The sequence below is a fragment of the Salmo salar genome, chromosome 02, assembly GCF_965601325.2.
Source record: "Salmo salar chromosome 02, fSalSal1, whole genome shotgun sequence".
NCBI lineage: Eukaryota > Metazoa > Chordata > Actinopteri > Salmoniformes > Salmonidae > Salmo > Salmo salar.
In genome coordinates this window covers 23,613,019-23,638,556 of record NC_138292.1, presented here as the reverse complement: position 1 = coordinate 23,638,556, position 25,538 = coordinate 23,613,019, and the positions used below count along the sequence as shown (strand labels likewise).

Sequence of the window (25,538 nt, the reverse complement as noted above, 5' to 3'; positions counted from 1 at the left end):
GCATACATTTCATACATGTTTTTTTTCTGTGCTGGCCCCCCGTGGGAATCAGCATCAAACCCAAGAAAGCCAACCTAACTGATGCACTATGACAGTATCAGTTAGGTTGGCTTTCTTGGGTTTGATGCACTATGACAGTATAAGATAGTTAGGCTTTTCGTGTCAGGCAAGTTACTTGTCACCCTTCCAAAACGTTTTAAGTCAGCAAGCAGCCACCACTGGTGTATAGGGTGTTTACAGGGTTTAATGATCAAAACAGAGTGGTGTGATAGTGACTAGGGCCTGCTAATGCCTGGCTTTGTCTCATATGAATGAGCCCCAGCAGTATTGATCCGGCAGTACAACAGGTGTGATAGACATGGATGTGGTGGCCTGGGCTGCAGAAATGATATCCTGCAGATACCATTCAGACCAATTACACTCTCCCTCCTCCACCCCTCCCAACCAGCCACACGCCAGATTGATCTCCACGGCAACACCTGATAGTCTGTGTTCCAAATGAAAACAGAGAAAACATACAGTAGTGATATGTGTGATTGGTCAGATATGGCCATGGGACACAGAGGCAACCTGCTTTACAACAACATCACCAGGTTACCTAGCACCACTAGGAGTATAGTGTTGTTATTGGCATGGAGGGGAGATCACTACAGGACTGCTGGCTGACTACTAGGGTCTGATGGGTTCTTCTAGTGCTAACCCGTGTGAACATTGGAACTGATAATGACTGATAACAGGATACATGCAGGGATTCCAAATTGTTTTGGCTGTAGGCTATTGGCTGTTGGTGCCTGTGTCTGTTTACCTGTGTGTGTATGTATGACCATATAGCTAGAGTATATACCTAGATGAAGTCAATCTGGGGATACAAGATCTTGCTTTTTGTACCCCGCAATACCAGATAGGCCCACTCAAGTTTTCCATCCAGTTACCCACCTTAAATCAAGAAGAGAGCGCAACAGCAAACTCTTGCTTCAATGCAATATTTTATTCAAACTTTCAGCAGCAAGCTGCCTTCGTCTGGGGTTTACTGTGAGAGGTCACTTCATAAAACGGCATATACAGTAACTGATAGGCCTTCCCACTTCCTCTGCCATGAGGCATTGGATATCCAATATTACCCCTAAATACTGTATCATCGATTTCTCCTATAGATCTACTGAGTATCATATTGTGAATACTGGATACCTCTATACCAATAACTTGAATCAACTGATACTGGATACCTCTATACCAGTATCATTAATCAACTGGTACTGAATACCTCTATACCATATCATGAATCAACTGATACTGGATACCTCTATACCAGTATCATGAATCAACTGGTACTGAATACCTCTATACAAGCATCATGAATCAACTGATACTGAATACCTCTATACCAGTATCATGAATCAACTGATACTGGATACCTCTATACCAGTATCATGAATCAACTGGTACTGAATACCTCTATACAAGCATCATGAATCAACTGATACTGAATACCTCTATACCAGTATCATGAATCAACTGGTACTGAATACCTCTATACCAGTATCATGAATCAACTGGTACTGAATACCTCTATACCAGTATCATGAATCAACTGGTACTGAATACCTCTATACCAGTATCATGAATCAACTGGTACTGAATACCTCTATACAAGCATCATGAATCAACTGATACTGAATACCTCTATACCAGTATCATGAATCAACTGGTACTGAATACCTCTATACAAGCATCATGAATCAACTGATACTGGATACCTCTATACCAGTATCATGAATCAACTGATACTGGATACCTCTATACCAGTATCATGAATCAATACAGTCACTGTCCTACATGGATGAAATGCATCGAAGGTGGACTTTGCGCAGCAGGTTTTCTTCATTGCAGCAGGTTTTCTACATTGCAGCAGGTTTTCTACATGTCCCAACAGGTGCTCACTGATGTTTTGACAAAACAAATCGATGAGTGTTTCTTCCAGGCAGGAGAACACCGCATTGATGACCCAGGCTTACCCACACACACTCCCTCTGCAGCTTCACACACACACACACACACACACACACACACACACACACACACACACACACACACACACACACACACACACACACACACACACACACACACACACACACACACACACACACACACACACACACACACACACACACACACACACACTCTCTCACTTTATCAGTCCATCTACACCTTGACTCACACCTGCGAACACACAGTTGAGTTTAGATTGCATTTGTGGAGGTAAATGAATTGAGATAACCGCCCGCGTAGCCCATACCATGTATCAACTGTTTTGAGACCTGTATGCCTGTATAATACAATCCAGCATTATTATCATTACACCACTCCATTATAACTAGGTTGAGTTACCTCCATCTCATGAAAGGTACATTTCTTTGTCCTATTGAAAAGCACTAGAGAAAGGCAATCCATTAGGTTTTGTTCTACCACTTCAATAGAACTGGAGGTGTAGTGGCACTGCAGGCTCCCTGGTACAACCAGTGGTGTTCACTAAATAACCCCTGATTGGAGTGACTCATCAGTGTGGCCTCAGTGTTCAAGAGCAAAAACGTAGCGAGAGCGGGGTTACCGAGCGCCTCGAGAGCTCACAAGGAAAAACACTTGTCAAACAAAACAGGATGAAGCCAAATGATGCTGAAGTGCGTCAGTGGAAGCAAACATTCTTAAAGGCTTTTCATTATAACCATTGAAATTACCACAAGGAGTACATCCTTGTGTTTGTAGCTTTGTGGCCATGTGAGTGCATAAAGCCATAGGCCATTTCAATCCTTTTTTCATTAAAGAAAGAGCAGTAGTTTACCATAAGGATTGGTGGTCAGCATGAGATCTGAGTCTGAGGGATTCCCGAGGGGAAGAGGAGGAGGAGAGACGTGGAGGAGAGGAGAAGTGAAGCTGTGAGGTGAAACTGAATAATGATGTAGAAAGATGATGTCTCTGGACCACATGATGAGTACAGCTATTAGCCGCAGTCTGTCATCTACTCAGGTAACAGCAGAGGTCTACTATCACTTTCAGTTTAAAATCTCATTTTTTGCAGTCTGAAATCAACCTCTCAGCCCTTCCTTAGTATATTCTTCTATTTCCGCTCTCTTCAATACAGATCTGACGGGACTTGATAGGTCTGTAGTCAATATGAAGACGCATGGCTTCAGCTGACTTTCCAATGGTTTCACCACATTAGCTAATGATGCTCTAAGTAACCGATCTATTGACTGATTCCACTAAAAGCATTGCTCTGAAAAACCAGTTGGAACAAACTGAGCAGCGAAGCCACACTAGCAGACCCAACAGTGACATTGTGACATAACCTAGCCCCTGTGGTCAGAACTCAGAACACTGACTGACATGGCGCTAATGAGCAGCCAGCCAGCCGCCCGCTACCAAAACAACACGTTATTGTTCCCACAATGCCCTTCACCAGCCCGCTCTCTCCTCTCAGGGCCAGGACCTCAGATAGCCAGCTGGACCCTCATGAAGACCAGTATGGAACCAAATAATAAACTGCCGTTAATGTCGTTTTTTTTGTTTCTAATATACAAATCCCATCACAATAAAGGCTGTTTAATCTTGGGGTGATTTGGACATTCTTGGAATTTTTTCAATTAGACTTGGATGTTCTTTAGTCCTCCTCCCAAAGTGAACCCTTTCAAAATGGCTCTCTCACCACATTAGGAAGAAAGTACAGCTCCAACTACCTATTCTCTCCTCCTATAACTGAAATTAGACTCATGAACCTCTCTATGTCTTTACCCAATTGATCCCAGTGACCGGCTGTTTCCAATCCATCCAGAGGTAATGGAACTCTCTGGGCTGTAACCATTGATGCTACTACTGTAGGCCTGTATGCCACGGTAACATGGTCTTCCCACCAAACCTATTATCTCAGACTAAGACTGTGTCACCTGAGCACTAAACCGTGTTTAATATTGTTCTAAAACCTGATTAAACTGATTAGATACTGATCTGTTCTATGAATTCTAACAGAGAGAACCACTGCCTACAGTCCTTTATAAACCTATTATACTACTGCAAGTCTGAAGGACACACTACCCTGTTACTCTTTAACAGCATATCAACCCCTTTTACACAGACACACAGACACACAGATGAGACAGTCATAGACACACACAAACACACAGGCACACACACACACCCAAAGACCATCCGCTATCTAATTGTAATGACTACATTAACAGAGAAGGCTATTAGCAGACTTCACTTTACTTTACGGTGGACGGACCACACGACCCAGTCAGGAGGGAGCAGCATGTCACCGGGTGCTGCACCCTAATGCCCGTCCCCCAATTCTCCCCTCCCTCTAGTCTCTCCCTGAGCACGACATGCCAGCCAGGAGCTGACAGCCAGCTATACAAACATGCCCATTCCTTCTACTCCATTAGGCAATGAGGAACTGGGCTTTTATATGGGCCGATGGGCTGGACGGCCTCGCATCGTGCTGGTTCCACTGGCAGACAGGAGGCAGCAGGCAGGAGGTTGGTGCTGCAGTGCAGTGCAGTACAGTACAGAGAGATATTACACAAAGTCTAATATTAAAGGGTAGCGCAATTAGTGTCCACCTCATCAAGTCAAACTGTGGGATCTTCTTTGTTGATAGGTTTAATTCCTCTGTAGCTCTTACACTAGTTATCTCTGTACTGTGTAGCTCTTACACTAGTTATCTCTGTACTGTGTAGCTCTTACACTAGTTATCTCTGTACTGTGTAGCTCTTACACTAGTTATCTCTGTACTGTGTAGCTCTTACACTAGTTATCTCTGTACTGTGTAGCTCTTATGGCCCTTAACGGATTAGGTGATTTATTATGATCAAGCCTGGTGAAGACAGGGATCAAGACGTTGCTAGATTACATACAAACCTGGGATCATCTACAGCGTGCTTAGACTGGATGTTAAGACTTTCTTTTCATTTCATATTTCATTGTTTGTGTGCCAACTACACTGTAGCCCAGTGAATGAACAAACAACATGACCCCCTGTGAAGCTTTAATTAACTGTACAAACTAGAGAGCTGATCGTTAGATCGACTGGCTAATCATGAGTTGTATGCTGCAGGGTTTGGGTTGGTGTCCCTCATGTGAACCCTTTAACATTAGTGAAGCAGTGATTCATACAGCTGGTGGCTGGCTGATGTCTGTGGGTCTCAGCTGGAGAGGTTAGAGCAGTGCTATTCAAACTTTTACAGCGGGGACCCCATTTATTCAGACAGAATTTCTGGGGACCCCATTTATTCAGACAGAATTTCTGGGAACCCCATTTATTTGGACAGAATATCTGGGGACCCCATTTTTTCAGACCCCACTGCAGTTCCCCCATGGAGATTCAGTGTAGAACATTGAAATAAGATGAGTAGAGAGTGGACATTCAGTGTAGAACATTGAGATAAGAAGAGCAGAGATTCAGTGTAGAACATTGAGATAACATTACATTTACATTTAAGTCATTTAGCAGACGCTCTTATCCAGAGCGACTTACAGGAGTAGAGAGTGGAGATTCAGTGTAGAACACTGAGATAAGAGAAGTGGAGATTCAGTGTAGAACACTGAGATAAGAGGAGTAGAGAGTGGAGATTCAGTGTAGAACATTGCGATAAGAGGAGTGGAGAGTGGAGATTTCTCCAAGAGACAGGCTTAGGTAAGGCTATATCATATTCATCCTACATCTGAAAGTGAGAAGAATGTGTTTTATTCTAACCACTTGACCAGACACAACCTGGGGCCCTGGTTATAAACTCGAATACTACCACTACTATCACCACCAGACCAAACCTGGGGCCCTGGTTATAAACTCTAATACTACTACTACTATCACCACCAGACCAAACCTGGGGCCCTGGTTATAAACTCGAATACTACCACTACTATCACCACCAGACCAAACCTGTGGCCCTGGTTATAAACTCTAATACTACTACTACTATCACCACCAGACCAAACCTGGGGCCCTGGTTATAAACTCTAATACTACTACTACTATCACCACCAGACCAAACCTGGGGCCCTGGTTATAAACTCGAATACTACCACTACTATCACCACCAGACCAAACCTGTGGCCCTGGTTATAAACTCTAATACTACTACTACTATCACCACCAGACCAAACCTGGGGCCCTGGTTATAAACTCTAATACTACTACTACTACTATCACCACCAGACCAAACCTGGGGCCCTGGTTATAAACTCTAATACTACTACTACTACTATCACCACCAGACCAAACCTGGGGCCCTGGTTATAAACTCTAATACTACTACTACTATCACCACCAGACCAAACCTGGGGCCCTAGGTTATAAACTCTAATACTACTATTACTGTCACCACCAGACCAAACCTGGGGCCCTGGTAATAAACTCTAATACTACTACTACTACTATCACCACCAGACCAAACCTGGGGCCCTGGTTATAAACTCTAATACTACTACTACAATCACCACCAGACCAAACCTGGGGCCCTGGTTATAAACTCTAATACTACTACTACTATCACCACCAGACCAAACCTGGGGCCCTGGTTATAAACTCTAATACTACTATTACTATCACCACCAGACCAAACCTGGGGCCCTGGTTATAAACTCTAATACTACTACTACTATCAACACCAGACCAAACCTGGGGCCCTGGTTATAAACTCTAATATTACTACTACTATCACCACCAGACCAAACCTGGGGCCCTGGTTATAAACTCTAATACTACTACTACTACTATCACCACCAGACCAAACCTGGGGCCCTGGTTATAAACTCTAATATTACTACTACTATCAACACCAGACCAAACCTGGGGCCCTGGTTATAAACTCTAATACTACTACCACCACCAGACCAAACCTGGGGCCCTGGTCATAAACTCTAATACTACTATTACTACTATCACCACCAGACCAAACCTGGGGCCCTGGTTATAAACTCTAATACTACTACTACTATCACCACCAGACCAAACCTGGGGCCCTGGTTATAAACTCTAATACTACTACTACTACTATCACCACCAGAACCTGGGGCCCTGGTTATAAACTCTAATATTACTACTACTATCAACACCAGACCAAACCTGGGGCCCTGGTTATAAACTCTAATACTACTACCACCACCAGACCAAACCTGGGGCCCTGGTCATAAACTCTAATACTACTATTACTACTATCACCACCAGACCAAACCTGGGGCCCTGGTTATAAACTCTAATACTACTACTACTATCACCACCAGACCAAACCTGGGGCCCTGGTTATAAACTCTAATACTACTACTACTACTATCACCACCAGACCAAACCTGGGGCCCTGGTTATAAACTCTAATACTACTACTACTATCAACACCAGACCAAAACTGGGGCCCTGGTTATAAACTCTAATACTACTACTACTACTATCACCACCAGACCAAACCTGGGGCCCTGGTTATAAACTCTAATACTACTACTACAATTACCACCAGACCAAACCTGGGGCCCTGATTATAAACTCTAATATTACTACTATCACCACCAGACCAAACCTGGGGCCCTGGTTATAAACTCTAATACTACTACTACTATCACCACCAGACCAAACCTGGGGACCTGGTTATAAACTCTAATACTACTACTACTATCACCACCAGACATGCCTCTCAACTATGTTAGAAGGATCAGTTAATGCTACAGCATCCATCCAATCATTAAAAAAAACATTGATCCTAAAATGGATCCGATCTTAACTACATGTCTCTGTATACCTGTCAAACCACGTGACAACGTTGTTACAGCACTTAACACTGTCATAAGTGAGAGGTACAAGTGTACATGGTTGCATGTCAGTTGTTATGACAGCATTGTGTAGGCATTACACAGTGCATTCAGAAAGTATTCAGACCCCTTGACTTTTTCCACATTTTGTTACATTACAGCCTAATTCTAAAATTGATTAAATAAATAAAAATCCTAATCAATCTACACACAATATCCCATAATGTCAAAGTGAAAACAGGTTTTTAGACATTTTTTCAAATTTATTAAAACTGATATATACAGTGGCTTGCAAAAGTATTCACCCCCTTGGCATTTTTCCTGTTTTGTTGCCTTAGAACCTGGAAATAAAATTGATTTTTGGGGGGTTTTGTTTAATTTGATTTACACAACATACCTACTACCTTGAAGATGCAAATTATTTTTTATTGTGTAACAAACAAGAAATAAGACAAAACAACAGAAAACTTGAGCGTACATAACTATTCACCCCCCCAAAGTCAATACTTTGTAGAGCCACCTTTTGCAGCAATTAAGCTGCAAGTCTCTTGGGATATGTCTCTAAAAGCTTGGCACATCTAGCCACTGGGATTTTTGCCCATTCTTCAAGGTAAAACTGCTCCAGCTCCTTCAAGTTGGATGGGTTCCGCTGGTGTACAGCAATCTTTAAGTCATACGACAGATTCTCAATTGGATTGAGGTCTGGGCTTTGACTAGGCAATTCTAAGACATTTAAATGTTTCCCCTTAAACCACTCGAGTGTTGCTTTAGCAGTATGCTTAGGGTCATTGTCCTGCTGGAAGGTGAACCTCCATCCCAGTCTCAAATCTCTGGAAGACTGAAACAGGTTTCCCTCAAGAATTTCCCTGTATTTAGCGCCACCCATCATCCCTTCAATTCTGATCAGTTTCCCAGTCCCTGCCGATGAAAAACATCCCCACAGCATGATGCTGCCACCACCATGCTTCACTGTGGGGATGGTGTTCTCAGGGTGATGAGAGGTGTTTGGGTTTTGCGCCAGACATAGCGTTTTCCTTGATGGCCAAAAAGCTCAATTTTAGTCTCATCTGTGGAGTGTATGGCTTATAGTGGTCCTATGGACAAATACTCCAATCTCCGCTGTGGAGCTTTGCAGCTCCTTCAGGGTTATCTTTGGTCTCTTTGTTGCCTCTCTGATTAATGCCCTCCTTGCCTGGCCCGTGAATTTTGGTGGGCGGCCCTCTCTTGGCAGGTTTGTTGTGGTACCATATTCTTTCAATTTTTTTATTATGGATTTAATGGTGCTCCGTGGGATGTTCAAATTTTCGGATATTTTTTTATAACTCAACCCTGATCTGTACTTCTCCACAACTTTGTCCCTGACCTATTTGGAGAGCTCCTTGGTCTTCATGGTGCCGCTTGCTTGGTGGTGCCCCTTGCTTAGTGGTGTTGCAGACTCTGGGGCCTTTCAGAACAGGTGTGTATATACTGAAATCATGTGACACTTAAATAAAGTCCACCTGTGTGCAATCTAACTAATTATGTGACTTCTGAAGGTAATTGGTTGCACCAGATCTTATTTAGGGGCTTCATAGCAAAGGGGGTGAATACATATGCACGCACCACTTTTCAGTTTTTTATTTTTGTATTTTTTGAAACAAGTAATTTTTTTCATTTCACTTCACCAATTTGTAATATTTAGTGTATATCCGTTACATGAAATCCAAATAAAAATCAATTTAAATTACAGGTTGTAATGCAACAAAATAGGAAAAACACCAAGGAGGATGAATATTTTACAAGGCACTGTATATACCTTATTTACATAAGTATTCAGACCCTTTGCTATGAGACTCGAAATTCAGCTCAGGTGCATCCTGTTTCCATTGATCATCCTTGAGATGTTTCTACAACAGGATTGGAGTTCGCCTGTGGTAAATTCAATTGATTGGACATGATTTGGAAAGGCACACACCTGTCTACATAAGGTCGCACAGTTGACAGTGCATATCAGAGCAAACACCAAGTCATGAGGTTGAAGAAATTGTCCGTAGAGCTCCGAGACAGGATTGTGTCGAGGCACAGATCTGGGGAAGGGTACCAAAACATTTCTGCAGCATTGAAGGTCCCCAAGAACACAGTGGCCTCCATCATTCTTAAATGGAAGAAGTTTGGAACCACTAAGACTCTTCCTAGTGCTGGCCACCCAGCCAAACTGAGCAATCGGGGGAGACGGGCCTTGGTCAGGGAGGTGACTCTGACAGAGCTCCAGAATTCCTCTGTGGAGATGGGAGAAGCTTCCAGAAGGACAACCATCTCTGCAGCACTCCACCAATCAGGCCTTTATGGTAGAGTGGCCAGACGGAAGCCACTCCTCAGTAAAAGGCACATGACAGCTCGCTTGGAGTTTCCCAAAAGGCACCTAAAGGACTCTCAGATGAGAAACAAGATACTCTGGTCTGATGGAACCAAGATTGAACTCTTTGGTCTGAATGCCAAGCGTCATGTCTGGAGGAAACCTGGCACCATCCCTACGGTGAAGCATGGTGGTGGCAGCATCATGCTTTGAGGATGTTTTTCAGCGGCAGGGACTACGAGATGGGTCAGGATTGAGGGAATGATGAACAAAGCAAAGTACAGAGAGATCCTTGATGAAAACCTTCTCCAGAGCGCTCAGGACCTCAGACTGGGGCAAAGGTTCACCTTCCAACAGGACAATGACTCTAACCACATAGCCAAGACAACACAAGAGTGGCTTCGGGACAAGTCTCTGAATGTCCTTGCGTGGCCCAGCCAGAGCCCGGACTTGAACCTGATCGAACATCTCTGGAGAGACCTGAAAATAATTGTGCGGTGACGCTCCCCGTTCAATCTGACAGGGTTTGAGAGGATCTGCAGAGAAGAATGGGAGAAACACCCCAAATACAGGTGTGCCAAACTGGTATGTCATACCAAAGAAGACTCAAGGCTGTAATCGCTGCCAAAGACGCTTCAACAAAGTACTGAGTAAAGGGTCTGAATACTTATGTAAATGTTTATTTTTGTTTTTTATATGCTAACATTTCTAAAAACCTGCTTTTGCTTTGTCATTATGAGGTATTGTGTGTAGATTAATGGGGGGGGAACAATTGAATACATTTTAGAATAAGGCTGTAACATAACAAAATGTGTAAACATTGAAAGGGTCTGAATACTTTACGAATGCACTGTATATATAGGTATTATAACATTCCTTTTGCAACACACTGAAGCTCACTCCTCCTGTCCTCTCCAGCCTATTCTGGGGCAGAGAAAAGAAAGCAGTGTTATGTTATCTCTGTGCTTCTGCAGTAATGGTATTATTTAGTCATCTTAATTCTCTTGGGCTGACCAACAGTGTGAACAAAGCAGGGCCTTACTAAGCCCATCAGAGTGGCCACACGAAGCAGAGGTCTTTTCCTGCTCCACAGACCCTACAGGCTCCTCTATCCCTCCCCCTCGTTCCTTCTGCATCCCTCCTCCATCTATTTATCCATCCTCCCTCTCTCGCTCTCTTTTCCTGCCTATTCCTCTGCCCCTTTCTCTCTTCCTCTCTCCCTCATCCTTTCTCACTCTCTACCTCCCCTTTTTCCTGCCCCTCTCTCCCTGTCTCTCTCTCTCCCCTCCATCCCTCCCTCACTCCATCATCTCTCTCTCTCTACCTCTCCCTCCCTCCTACTCCTCTCTCAGTGGCGGGAGAGAGTTGTGCGTGTGATGGCGTTATTCACAGTTCATTGGTCTATTTGAAGGGACTATCTTGATTGAGCGTTTCCCAGTGCAGGGCAGGGCAGGGTGGATGGGGGACTGTATAAAGATGTGTTGGGAGCCTGTGGAGATGGATGGGCTATAAGAACATGGACACACAGTAGGGGGCTGCCATGTTTGTCAAGCCTATAATCTAAAGACAACATTGGAAATTGGAGACAACGGCACACAGAAGAGGGAAACTGACACTATGGACACTCGGAAGCATACAGGAGAGATTTTAGCTCTTTGAGAGGCTCAGTCTGTTGGAAATATCGGACATAGAAACAGTAGGCTAGCACAATGAGTGAAATTGATCGTAAACTGGACACTGGAATGCAAGTGGATAAGCCTCAGTGCTAGCCAGACAGAGAAAAACAGAATCTGTCATGCTCTCTCTCTCCTCTCTCCCCCCTCTCTCTCTCTCTCTCCACATTCTGGTCGTCATCTTTCTCTCACTCTAATAAATGCATGCACTGACAAAGAACCCAAAACTGCTCTGAGAAGCAAAAATACACATCACTAATTAGTCCAAACTAACCCCAGGCAGACTTACAGTAGACGCACACACATATCACACACATAAAACCAGTTCCTACTCTCACACCACACTGATTCTGCTGCACCTCTTACACTTACACACACACACACACACACACACACACACACACACACACACACACACACACACACACACACACATACACACACACACACACACACACACACACACACACATACACACACAGAAAGTGCCTCCAGCTGAGGCAGCAAATGCAACCAGAGTCGCATCGCTTTGAAGGCAGTGTAAAACCAACGCTGCAGAAAAATGCTATGGCTAGGAAACGGAGCATGACATTAACTAAGCACGGACAGACGATTCACACATGTACATATAAACAGTCACACACAACACAGAGAACGAAGAGTCTTACTTACAGAATGAGTCAGACGATATCAGAAGCGGTGTACCATATATGTGTGTAGTAGCCAGTCAGCACAGCCCTCGACAGGCATGGAGATGGAATCCACTGGCGGGGGGGGGGGGGGGGGGGGGGGGGGGCGACTTGTGTCTTCCGCGGAGGGGGGACTTGTGGGGCTGTCACAGCATTCCGGATTGTCTCTGTGTAGGTGTGGGGGGCTGAGAGAGAGAGGACAAGATGGACGATTCCGGTACTTGGACTGTGAAAGCTAGGCAACAATATTCCTTTTGGAGGTGAGAAGAAAAAGCAACAAATGAGGATAGAAAAAATCTTCAGACACCCTCAACAAAAGTAGAGAGTAAAAGACAGAAGGAGAAAAAGAAAGGGTATTGTGCTGTCTTCTTCCCTTTCTTTATCTCTCTCCCTCTCTTCAGTAGAGCTATAGACGCGGAAGGAGCCTCTTCGTCAAATAAAACACGAGGGTTGAAAAATGAGTCTGTTTCAATCCAAAAGGGCCCCCCTGCTTCCCTTTCTCTCTCTCCTTCCCTCGTTTCCTTCCCTCTGGGCCGGCAGAAGGCCTCAACGGCTCCGAGTACCGCTGTCTAAATCCAATCCCTCTCCCAGAAGAAGAGGGGGAAACAGAAGAGAAAATGACAAGCAGAGGGAGAGGATTTCAGACACCTGCTCTATATCCCTCTCCTTTCCACTGTCTACTTTTCTCTTTCCTTCCCTCTCTCTCTCACTCTTGCTGTCACTACCTCTATCTAACCTGTCCTTCCCTCCTAGTAGCAGTCCCCCTACCTGTTTGTTTGTTTCTGTCTAGTCTTGCCAGCGGAGGCTGAGGCTGAGGGGGATGCAGTCAGATCCTCTAATTGCTGCGTCGCTCGCTCTCAGTCCCCGTCAGGCAGACAGGCAGCCCCAAACCCAACACAGGACTGACTGCTTCTCTCTTCTCTACCCCTATCTCTCTCTCTCTCTCTCACACACACACAGTCTGGAATGACAATGACGACTGTCTGCTTTTAATGCTTGTTTATAATGCCTCCCAGTTTACTATCTGTCTGTTTAAGAGCCATCCAGTTCCGGTCCAGGGGTGTACAGCGGGACTTTTTACCCTCCTCTAGTGCTCAGCTGCCCCCCCGGTCAGAATTCTGCCTCTTTCTCTGCCCATCATGCAACCAACCAGCCAACCAACCAATCAGCTTCCAGTGGATCTAAGAGACAGACAGACTAAATTAGGCTGAGGCAGGAAGTCTCTAGAAGGATTCTGACAAATCTCAGTTAATTATCTCGCTTTCTCTCTCTCTCTCTACCTGTTTCCCTATCTCCTTCTCTTCTCCATTCTCTCTCTCCTTCCTCGTTATCTATTCAGGGCAGTTTTCTCTCTGTCACCAAGGGAGGATCAGGAAGAATGGACTTGTTTCATAATATATTCCTCCTCACTGGATGAAGAGGTGGGGGGAAAGGAGGATGACCAGAAAAAGGGAAACGTGGAGGGGAAATTGTTCCTTTAAAAAATAAGCCCCCAAACAAATCAGAAGGTGGGATTCCCAAGGGGGGACTGTCAATTACTTGGTTCTGCCGAGGAACCGGTCTGGAACAGACGCAGAACTTTGAAGTGAACAGAGTAAAGTCCCATAATCTAGACAGGATGTACAGCAGTTAAATCCACCCATGTACCACAATCCCATGTAGTGTTCTGGAGGAGAGTCACAGTTGAGTATTTCCTTCCAGGGAGACACGTCCCCCGAGGTTCAAGGTCCTCTACAAGCTGTTGCGCTGGCATCAACACCCCAAACCTCTAGGTTTCATTAAATCCCATTGGATGCGGTTGTAATCAGAAGAGTACATTGTACACATCTCTCACTGGAACAATTGCAGCACTGGTGGTTGGGCTCCTTGTGGGGGGGTCACTCTGCAGGGGTAGAGAGGTGGTCAGTATTGGGGTGCTGGATGCTAGCAGTTTGTCTTTATTCCCCATGGTGGGAACTGTGACTCCTAACTGACAAGGAAAGGATTCAGAAAGGTAGAGGTAATTCCACTAGGTTTCAGCCCTGCAGGAGAAAGAGAAAGGCAGAGAGAGGGAGAGAGAAAGAGAGAGCATGTGAGACTTGTTGACATTTGTGTCATTCTGGCTTATCACGCACGTCATTCTCCTCCTCGTCCGACTCAACTCTGCCTGTCTTCCTCCTGTCTAGTCTGTCCTTGTCACTCTTCCACTTACTTTACCTTCCGTTCCCCTCTTCACCTCTTCCCTTCATTCCCTTCCCTCATCTCTCTCTCTCTGCAGCTCAATCTCCCCCCTAAATGGTCTCGCCACTGTCTCCTCTACTATAGCCTTTCATTCCTTACATCTATCACAGTCTCCTCTCTCCTTTTATCCCTGCTATCTTTCACGGTCCCTCGATATCTATCTGTCCATCTTTCTATACAGTATCTGAGAGGAGCTGTACTTTGAGGAGCAGAGACAGAGAGACAGAGAGAGCGAGTGCGAGAGAGAGAGAGAGAGAGAGAGAGAGAGAGAGACTGGCATGTTAAAACCACCTGTCTCCTCTCTCCACATATACAGACAGGTTAAAACCATCTGTCTCCTCTCTCCACATATACAGTTAGGTTAAAACCACCTGTCTTCTCTCTCCACATATACAGCCAGGTTAAAACCATCTGTCTCCTCTCTCCACATATACAGTTAGGTTAAAACCACCTGTCTCCTCACTCCACATATACAGCCAGGTTAAAACCACCTGTCTCCTCTCTCCACATGTACAGCCAGGTTAAAACCACCTGTCTCCTCTCTCCACATATACAGTGAGGGAAAAAAGTATTTGATCCCCTGCTGATTTTGTACGTTTGCCCACTGACAAAGAAATGATCAGTCTATAATTTTAATGGTAGGTTTATTTGAACAGTGAGAGACAGAATAACAACAAAAATATCCAGAAAAACGCATGTCAAAAATGTTATAAATTGATTTGCATTTTAATGAGGGAAATAAGTATTTGACCCCTCTGCAAAACATGACTTAGTACTTGGTGGCAAAACCCTTGTTGGCAATCACAGAGGTCAGACGTTTCTTGTATTTGGCCACCAGGTTTGAACACATCTCGGGAGGGATTTTGTCCCACTCCTCTTTGCAGATCTTCTCCAAGTCATTAAGGTTTTGAGGCTGACGTTTGGCAACTCGAACCTTCAGCTCCCTCCACAGATTTTCTATGGGATTAAGGTCTGGAGACTGGCTAGGCCACTCCAGGACCTTAATGTGCTTCTTCTTGAGCCACACCTTTGTTGCCTTGGCCGTGTGTTTGGGGTCATTGTCATGCTGGAATACCCATCCACGACCCATTTTCAATGCCCTGGCTGAAGGAAGGAGGTTCTCACCCAAGATTTGACGGTACATGGCCCCGTCCATTGTCCCTTTGATGCGGTGAAGTTGTCCTGTCCCCTTAGCAGAAAAACACCCCCAAAGTATAATGTTTCCACCTCCATGTTTGACGGTGGGGATGGTGTTCTTGGGGTCATAGGCAGCATTCCTCCTCCTCCAAACACGGCGAGTTGAGTTGATGCCAAAGAGCTCCATTTTGGTCTCATCTGACCACAACACTTTCACCCAGTTGTCCTCTGAATCATTCAGATGTTCATTGGCAAACTTCAAACGGGCATGTATATGTGCTTTCTTGAGCAGGGGGACCTTGCGGGCGCTGCAGGATTTCAGTCCTTCATGGTGTAGTGTGTTACCAATTGTTTTCTTGGTGACTATGGTCCCAGCTGCCTTGAGATCATTGACAAGATCCTCCCGTGTAGTTCTGGGCTGATTCCTCACCTTTCTCATGATCATTGCAACTCCACGAGGTAAGATCTTGCATGGAGCCCCAGGACGAGGGAGATTGACAGTTCTTTTGTGTTTCTTCCATTTGCGAATAATCGCACCAACTGTTGTCACCTTCTCACCAAGCTGCTTTGCGATGGTCTTGTAGCCCATTCCAGCCTTGTGTAGGTCTACAATCTTGTCCCTGACATCTTTGGAGAGCTCTTTGGTCTTGGCCATGGTGGAGAGTTTGGAATCTGATTGATTGCTTCTGTGGACAGGTGTCTTCTACACAGGTAACAAACTGAGATTAGGAGCACTCCCTTTAAGAGTGTGCTCCTAATCTCAGCTCGTTACCTGTATAAAAGACACCTGGGAGCCAGAAATCTTTCTGATTGAGAGGGGGTCAAATACTTATTTCCCTCATTAAAATGCAAATCAATTTATAACATTTTTGACATGCGTTTTTTTCTGGATTTTTTTGTTGTTATTCTGTCTCTTAAAATTATAGACTGATCATTTCTTTGTCAGTGGGCAAACGTACAAAATCAGCAAGGGATCAAATACTTTTTTCCCTCACTATACAGCCAGGTTAAAACCACCTGTCTCCTCTCTCCACATATACAGCCAGGTTAAAACCACTAACCATATACAGACATGTTTATATTTTAGTAATTTAGCAGACGCTCTAATCCAGAGCAAATTATAGTTAGTGTATTCATCTTAAAAAAGCTAGGTGAGACAACCACCTATATCTCAGTTATAGTAAGTGCATTTTTCCTACATACAGCCAAGATAAAGCCACTGTCTCTCCTTATACAATCCAGGATCAACCTTGGCTCTGCCCCATTCCCACCTAGGTTGCTTGCCAAATCTGCTACAGCTTTAGCCAACAATACCAAACATGCCAATGCATGATAATGACAAAGCAGTTGGCTGAAGCAGAACCGATCTGGCTTCCAATGAACTCAAGCTTACGGACAATGTCAAATGTGATATAGGGAAGCACCTGACTGAGTTGGGTGCACAGATACTTTCCCGAAACGGATGACACAAACAACTGGATTTGTTATCCCTTTCATGCCCTGCCTCCAGTCCACTTACCGATATCTGAACAAGAGAGCTCATCGAAATTGCAACAAGCGGTTCTGTGAAAATTGAATTTAATCAGAAGCCACTGCCAGATTTCTGGATTGGGCTGCGCTCAGAGTATCCTGCCTTGGAAAATCACGCTGTTAAGACACTGATGCCCTTTGCAACCACGTACCTATGTGAGAGTGGATTCTAGGGCCTCACTAGCATGTAAACGAAATACAGGCATAGACTGTGTGTGGGAAATGATTTAAGACTGAGACTCTCTCCAATACAACCCAACATTGCAGAGTTATGTGCATCCTTTCAAGCACACCCTTCTCATTAACCTGTGGTGAGTTATTCACAATGTTCGGTGAACAAATAAGGTTTTATATGTAAGATGGTTAAATAAAGAGCAAAATTATTGATTATTATTATATTATTATTTGTGCCTTGGTCCTATAAGAGCTCTTTGTCAGTTCCCACAAGCCGGGTTGTGACAAAAACTCACACTCATTCTTTATGTTTAATAAATGTATCATATAGTGTGTGTGTGTGGCAGGCTTACAATGATGGCAAAAACAACATTTGAGAGTGCGCTGACCCTGGTGCTAGAGGGGGTACGCAGCTGGAGGTTGAATGTTTGAAGGGGTATGGGACTATACACAGTTTGGGAACCACTGATCTAGCATAATAGTACATTTTTGTACCCAATATTTTGAATATAAAGGTACAATCATCAAACTCCACAATGAAGGTACAGGTCTGTTTCTCAATACCCCACCATAAGGAACAACCATCATACTCCACAATGAAGGTACAGGTCTGTTTCTCAATACCCCACCATAAGGAACAACCATCATACTCCACAATGAAGGCACAGGTCTGTTTCTCAATACCCCACCATAAGGAACAATCATCATACTCCACAATGAAGGTACAGGTCTGTTTCTCAATACCCCACCATAAGGAACAATCATCATACTCCACAATGAAGGCACAGGTCTGTTTCTCAATACCCCACCATAAGGAACAATCATCATACTCCACAATGAAGGTACAGGTCTGTTTCTCAATACCCCACCATAAGGAACAATCATCATACTCCACAATGAAGGTACAGGTCTGTTTCTCAATACCCCACCATAAGGAACAATCATCATACTCCACAATGAAGGTACAGGTCTGTTTCTCAATACCCCACCATAAGGAACAATCATCATACTCCACAATGAAGGCACAGGTCTGTTTCTCAATACCCCACCATAAGGAACAACCATCATACTCCACAATGAAGGTATAGGTCTGTTTCTCAATACCCCACCATAAGGAACAACCATCATACTCCACAATGAAGGTACAGGTCTGTTTCTCAATACCCCACCATAAGGAACAACCATCATACTCCACAATGAAGGTACAGGTCTGTTTCTCAATACCCCACCATAAGGAACAACCATCATACTCCACAATGAAGGTACAGGTCTGTTTCTCAATACCCCACCATAAGGAACAACCATCATACTCCACAATGAAGGTATAGGTCTGTTTCTCAATACCCCACCATAAGGAACAATCATCATACTCCACAATGAAGGTACAGGTCTGTTTCTCAATACCCCACCATAAGGAACAATCATCATACTCCACAATGAAGGTACAGGTCTGTTTCTCAATACCCCATCATTTTTGCCACTTAAAAATAACTAACAGCTTTGTCACTGTGGCGATACCCGAAAGGCAAAATTGTACCATAATCATTATCCTGATCACATTTCCCAACATGCAGGTAGATGTATTATTATTTATTTTTATATCTGTGTTTTTGCATGTACATTGATTGATGTGTTAATCTTATGCTACACAAAGATAAATACCATACATTTTTCTAAACTAGTTGGATTTTTTGCAACCATTACTGAAATGGTTGTTCCATTTTAAAAGGCCTAGGTAGTCTCCTCATAATGTTCCTAACCCTAGCAGTCATTCTGAATGCAGGTTGCAGGTGAATACAAATTCCAACTATTGGATATCATAACCCTGGCTGGATTCTAATAGGAATTACACACCAGTTTGCACTACCAGCATGTGAATTGCAGATAGGTTTTCAAAATCCTGGTAACTTTCTCCAAACTCTCAGGTTTTCCAGAAATCTCAGTAGGAGATTCCTGGAAACAGGAGGGAATAAGCAGAAAATCCAGAAAGTGAACGGAATTTTGCAACCATACTTATAGGCCTGATGTGGCCTGTAAACTACCCGTGAGTGGAAGTGTTGTACCAGTTTAGTGGTCTATGGTAGAGGTACATTTCTGAAATGCTATAAAGGCAAAATGTACCTTTTCTAAAGCATGCTTTTGTACCTGTGGACTATATGTAAGAAAGGTACTATCTGGGGTATGAACTGCGGTACAATTATGTCCCTATAACTGAAGTTACAAAGGTCCTACCTTACAGGGTACCACTACAGTAACAAACCTGTTTCTAAGAGTGTATTCTATTCTATGTACCCTGCAACACTGGACATGTAACAGTTATATCAGTACAGCTTGTATTAAACATCTCTGTCTCTTCCCAGTACTATAACCCTTATCTAACCTATGTCAGCTGTTAAAGAGGCCGAACTGACACCTCCTCTCTGCATGCAGCCACAGGGGAGAAACGGTCCATTTGAGGTGAAACATTACAGTCCACTCAGTGTATCAGTTCCAATCAATACTAATGTGTGGATGTTCCCGCGCTGACAGCCCAGTACCCACAGGAGCATGTAGTGTGCTAGGCTGTTGGCTGGGCTCATGGTGGTGGGTTGGAGGTGTAAGAAGAGGAGAGAACTGCTGTGTTGTTGGCTGATTTCTCGACCAAATCGTTTGACACAAACACCACAGAACACACAGCCTGCTCTCCCTGGCATCACACACGCATGCACGCACACACCAACAGACTGGCGTAGAATGGTCATCGTGGAAAAACACAGAGACTGTATCCACAGCTTTTACAGCTACTGTACTGGCTGTGTCAATATAGAGACTGCCCTGTTTTCTCTGAGTGTCAATTCAAACAGAATGTGGAGAGTGTGGAGAGACAGAGAGATGGAGGAGAATGGGGAGGGAGGGAGGGAGGGAGGGAGGGAGGGAGGGAGGGAGGGAGGGAGGGAGGGAGGGAGGGAGGGAGGGAGGGAGGGAGGGAGGGGGCAGGACAGAGAGCAGAGCAACACATGGAAGTGAGCCATTCAGATTTGATACAAATCCATCACACTAGAGGCTTGTTATTGTCTGTGGAGGAGGAGAGGAGGATGGATGGATGATGAAAAGAGGACGGAAGGAAGGAGTGATGGAGGGAGACTGCAGAGCTTGAGGGGAAAACGGGCGGAAATATGTTGAAATGGAAGCAAGGAAATGGAGGACGAAAAACTAATCAGGGATGCATATGGTGTGGCTAAACGACAAACGAGACAACGGGAGAGAAAGAAAAAGAGAGAGAGATAACAAGAAAGAGAGCAAGAAAGAAGGGCGAGAGAGAGAGAGAGAGAGAGAGAGGAGAGAGAGAGAGAGAGAGAGAGAAAAGAAAGGTTGAAAAGAGAAAATGGCTAGAGAGAGAGAGAGCAAAAGAAAAAAAGAGGGAGAGAAAGATAGAGAGCGAAAGGAGGAAGATGAGGAATAGACACTCACCCATTCCAGTGGCCTCTCCACAGGCGAGCACAATCCCGTCTCTGTGATGCGATCCTGGGTAGGAGCAGAGAGAGATCCTGGAGCTCCCTCCTCAGAATACCAATAGGGTTGCTATTATCAGCTCATAGATACACACACACTGGCACTGAAGAGGAGAATGCCAGACACACACACACACACACACACACACACACACACACACACACACACACACACACACACACACACACACACACACACACACACACACACACACACACACACACACCCCCCCCCCCCCCCCGAGTCAGGTCTGAGGCCGACACTTTAATATCAACTCTCACAAACCTTTATCTAATTTCTGGCTTCATTTATCTTTGTCTCTCTCTTTCCAGGACCCCCCTTCTCTTGCTCTCTTTCTCTGCCTCTCTCTCTCTATGAAAATAATTACAGCATTAGACAAGCCTGAAAAAAACATCAAAATATACTGCGACACTCACACACATGCATAGCTTACACACACACACACACACACACACACACACACACACACACACACACACACACCACACACACACACACACACACACACACACACACACACACACACACACACACACACACACACACACACACACACACACACACGGTATATACCATTTACACAATCCCAATGTAACGCAGCAGTCCCAATGACGACGCCGGCCGTATGTTGCAGTTGCAGTCTGTTCCTAGCTGTATGGTGTTAAACAGGAATGAGCACCCTGTTATCATCCGTTCCCCATCTCTCTGGATTCCTCTCCTCTCCTCCGTCTGATGCCCAGATAAGAGGATGAAAGACCAGACTCTCTTCTCTTTTCTCTCCGTAGTGTCTATTCTCCTTAATTCATTGGTTAGTTCAAGGTTTTCTTTATCCCTGCTACCAGTGTACTTTGCTGTGATTCCATGACACTCGACTGAAAACTGCATTTACTAACTCACCCTCTCTCTCTCGCTTTTTCCTTGCTCAAAAGTATCCCCATACCTACTCAGCTCTCTCTCCAATCCAATCAGCACTGTCTCCCTCCCTCTGTCCCTCCCTCTGTCCCCCTCGCCTCCCTCGTCCCTCGCTCTGTCCCTCGCTCTGCTCCCTCCTACTCTGTTGCCTCCCCCTCCTTCCTATCACCCACTCCCTCTTTCTCTCTCGGGTTTTCTGAAAGACAAATATCAACTGCCCCCATCTGTATCACTCTTGGATATAAGTATTTGAACCAAAACGGAAAGAGAAAATCAACATGTGAATACGCACACACACACACACACACACACACACACACACACCCCCCCCCCCCCCCCCCCCCCCCGGACAGTAATCATATGGATGTCCTCCTTCCCCAGCTGGAGTGAATGACCCTGACAGGACTTGACATGGTTACATGCTCAGGGTGACAAACAAAATCACACACTTCATACACACCCAGACCTACACACAAATTAATGCATGTGCGCACACACACACACACACACACACACACACACACACACACACACACACACACACACACACACACACACACACACACACACACACACACACACACACACACACACCACACACACACACACACACACACACACACACACACACACACGCTCAAGGAGACAAACACAATCACAGGACCACATCTGTGTGTTAAAACTCAGAGTAAACACACAGGCACAGCTTACATCTCAACAAACACAGATGAAGACACACGCAGTACACACACGGTTGAACACACATACACAAACATGTATGTCCCCCCCCCACACACACACACACACAGAACAGAGGAGCTCTCCTGTGGCAGCATCCTGACACTTCAGAGGGGAATAGGGGAACTCCTCATCACTATTTATGTAGAACTTCCAGACAGACACTTCCACCAGACAGACAGTCACATGAGGAATATTCCACAACATGACAGCCACACTCCCACCAGACAGACACTCCCACCAGACAGACAGTCACATGAGGAATACTCCACAACATGACAGCCACACTCCCACCAGACAGACACTTCCACCAGACAGACAGTCACATGAGGAATACTCCACAACATGACAGCCACACTCCCACCAGACAGACACTCCCACCAGACAGACAGTCACATGAGGAATATTCCACAACATGACAGCCACACTCCCACCAGACAGACACTCCCACCAGACAGACAGTCACATGAGGAATACTCCACAACATGACAGCCACACTCCCACCAGACAGACACTCCCACCAGACAGACAGTCACATGAGGAACACTCCACAACATGACAGCCACCACTCCCACCAGAAAGACAGTCACATGAGGAATACTCCACACTGACAGCCACACTCCCACCAGACAGACAGTCACATGAGGAACACTCCACAACATGACAGCCACACTCCCACCAGACTGTCACGACTTCCTCCGAAGTCGGTCCCTCTCCTTGTTCGGATGACGTTCGGCGGTCGACGTCATCGGACTTCTAGCCATTGCCGATCCACCTTTCATTTTCCATTTGTTTTGTCTTGTCTTCCCACACACCTGGTTCCAACTCCATTCATTACATGTTGTGTATTTAACTCTCTGTTCCCCCCATGTCCTTGTCCGGAATTGTTTATTTGTAAGTGCTTGTGCACGTTATGTCTGGTGTGCGTCGGGTTTTTACCCATTTATTGATTGTTCTGTTTTCCGGTGGGTTTTTATTATTAAACTGCGCCGTTGGAAACACCGTTTTTGCTCTCCTGCGTCTGACTTCTCTGCCGCCAGTACGCACCCCTTACAGAATTCCGGACCAAACTTATGGAGTCAGCAGGAGCAGGTACCCCGGGTATAGGGGTGGAGGAGCACATCCGGGAACACGCAGCAATGCTCCACCATCTTGGCACCATCATGGACCACGTTGTCCAGACAATGGACCGCTGGGAGAGACAGGGAGTTCTCCCAGCGCCTCCACCAGCACAGCCGGGGTCTCCACAACGGGCCCCTCCTTCACCTGGTCCCAGTGGGATTCGTCTCTCCCTTCCCCAGGAATATGATGGGACGGCTGCGAACTGCCAGGGGATTCTCTTGCAGCTGGACTTATACCTGGCAACTGTCCACCCGACTCCTTCGGGCCGTGAGAGGGTGTCCGCCCTCGTCTTGTGCCTCACCGGGAAAGCCCTGGAGTGGGCCAACGCCGTGTGGAGAGAGGGAGATGCAGCGTTGGACCAGTTTGAGGAGTTCACCCGCCGTTTCCGGGCAGTCTTCGACCACCCGCCCGAGAGTAGAGCGGCGGGTGAACACCTCTTCCATCTGAGGCAGGGGACGAGGAACGCCCAGGAGTTCGCCCTGGAGTTTCGGGACCCTGGCTGCCGGCGCGGGATGGAACGACAGGGCCCTGATCGACCATTATCGCTGCAGTCTGCGCGAGGACGTCCGTCGGGAGTTGGCCTGCAGAGACACCACCCTTACATTCGACCAGCTGGTGGACCTGTCCATCCGGCTGGATAACCTGCTGGCTACCCGCGGATGTTCTGATCGGGGTCTGTTGGTTCCATCCCCTCGCACCCCCTCTCCGATACTCATGGAGCTGGGAGGGGCGGTGCGCAGGGAGACGTGAGGGGGTTCCAGCTCGTGCACCATCTGTGGCCGCAGAGGTCAAATCAAATCAAAATCAAATCAAATCAAATGTATTTATATAGCCCTTCGTATATCAGCTGATATCTCAAAGTGCTGTACAGAAACCCAGCCTAAAACCCCAAACAGCAAGCAATGCATGTGAAAGAAGCACGGTGGCTAGGAAAAACTCCCTAGGAAAAACTCCCTAGAAAGGCCAAAAACCTAGGAAGAAACCTAGAGAGGAACCAGGCTATGAGGGGTGGCCAGTCCTCTTCTGGCTGTGCAGGGTGGATATTATAACAGAACATGGTCAAATGTTAAAATGTTCATAAATGACCAGCATGGTCAAATAATAATAATCATAGTAGTTGTCGAGGGTGCAACAAGCACGTCCGGTGAACAGGTCAGGGTTCCATAGCCGCAGGCAGAACAGTTGAAACTGGAGCAGCAGCACGGCCAGGTGGACTGGGGACAGCAAGGAGTCATCATACCAGGTAGTCCTGAGGCATGGTCCTAGGGCTCAGGTCCTGCGAGAGAAAGACAGAAAGAGAGAATTAGAGAGAGCATATTTAAATTCACACAGGACACCGGATAAGACAAGAGAAATACTCCAGATGTAACAGACTGACCCTAGCCCCCCGACACATAAACTAATGCAGCATAAATACTGGAGGCTGAGACAGGAGGGATCAGAAGACACTGTGGCCCCATCCGATGATACCCCCGGACGGGGCCAAACAGGCAGGATATAACCCCACCCACTTTGCCAAAGCACAGCCCCCACACCACTAGAGGGATGTCTCCAACCACCAACTTACCGTCCTAAGACAAGGCCGAGTATAGCCCACAAAGATCTCCGCCATGGCACAACCCAAGGGGTGCGCCAACCCAGACAGGAAGACCACGTCAGTGACTCAACCCACTCAAGTGACGCACCCCTCCCATG

At 45.6% G+C, this 25,538-nt stretch overlaps 1 protein-coding gene and 1 long non-coding RNA gene across 3 annotated transcripts in view; both read right to left on the bottom strand.

The window, feature by feature from the left end:
* Nucleotides 1-12,581, bottom strand: part of LOC106576347 (glutamate receptor ionotropic, kainate 5) — a 96,390-nt gene extending 83,809 nt beyond the window's left edge. For both annotated transcript variants that reach the window (XM_045700561.2, XM_082961040.1), the window contains exon 1: nucleotides 12,481-12,581. The gene's annotated coding sequence lies outside the window, so the exon portion shown is untranslated. The remainder of the gene's footprint in view (nucleotides 1-12,480) is intronic.
* A 20-nt stretch (nucleotides 12,582-12,601) lies between these two features.
* LOC145860361 (uncharacterized) lies at nucleotides 12,602-22,021 on the bottom strand. The gene is made up of 3 exons (XR_014380393.1): nucleotides 21,645-22,021; nucleotides 21,009-21,153; nucleotides 12,602-14,518 (listed from the first exon to the last, which is right to left on the bottom strand). It is a non-coding gene; the product is annotated as an uncharacterized LOC145860361 (long non-coding RNA).
* Nucleotides 22,022-25,538: the final 3,517 nt, after the last annotated feature.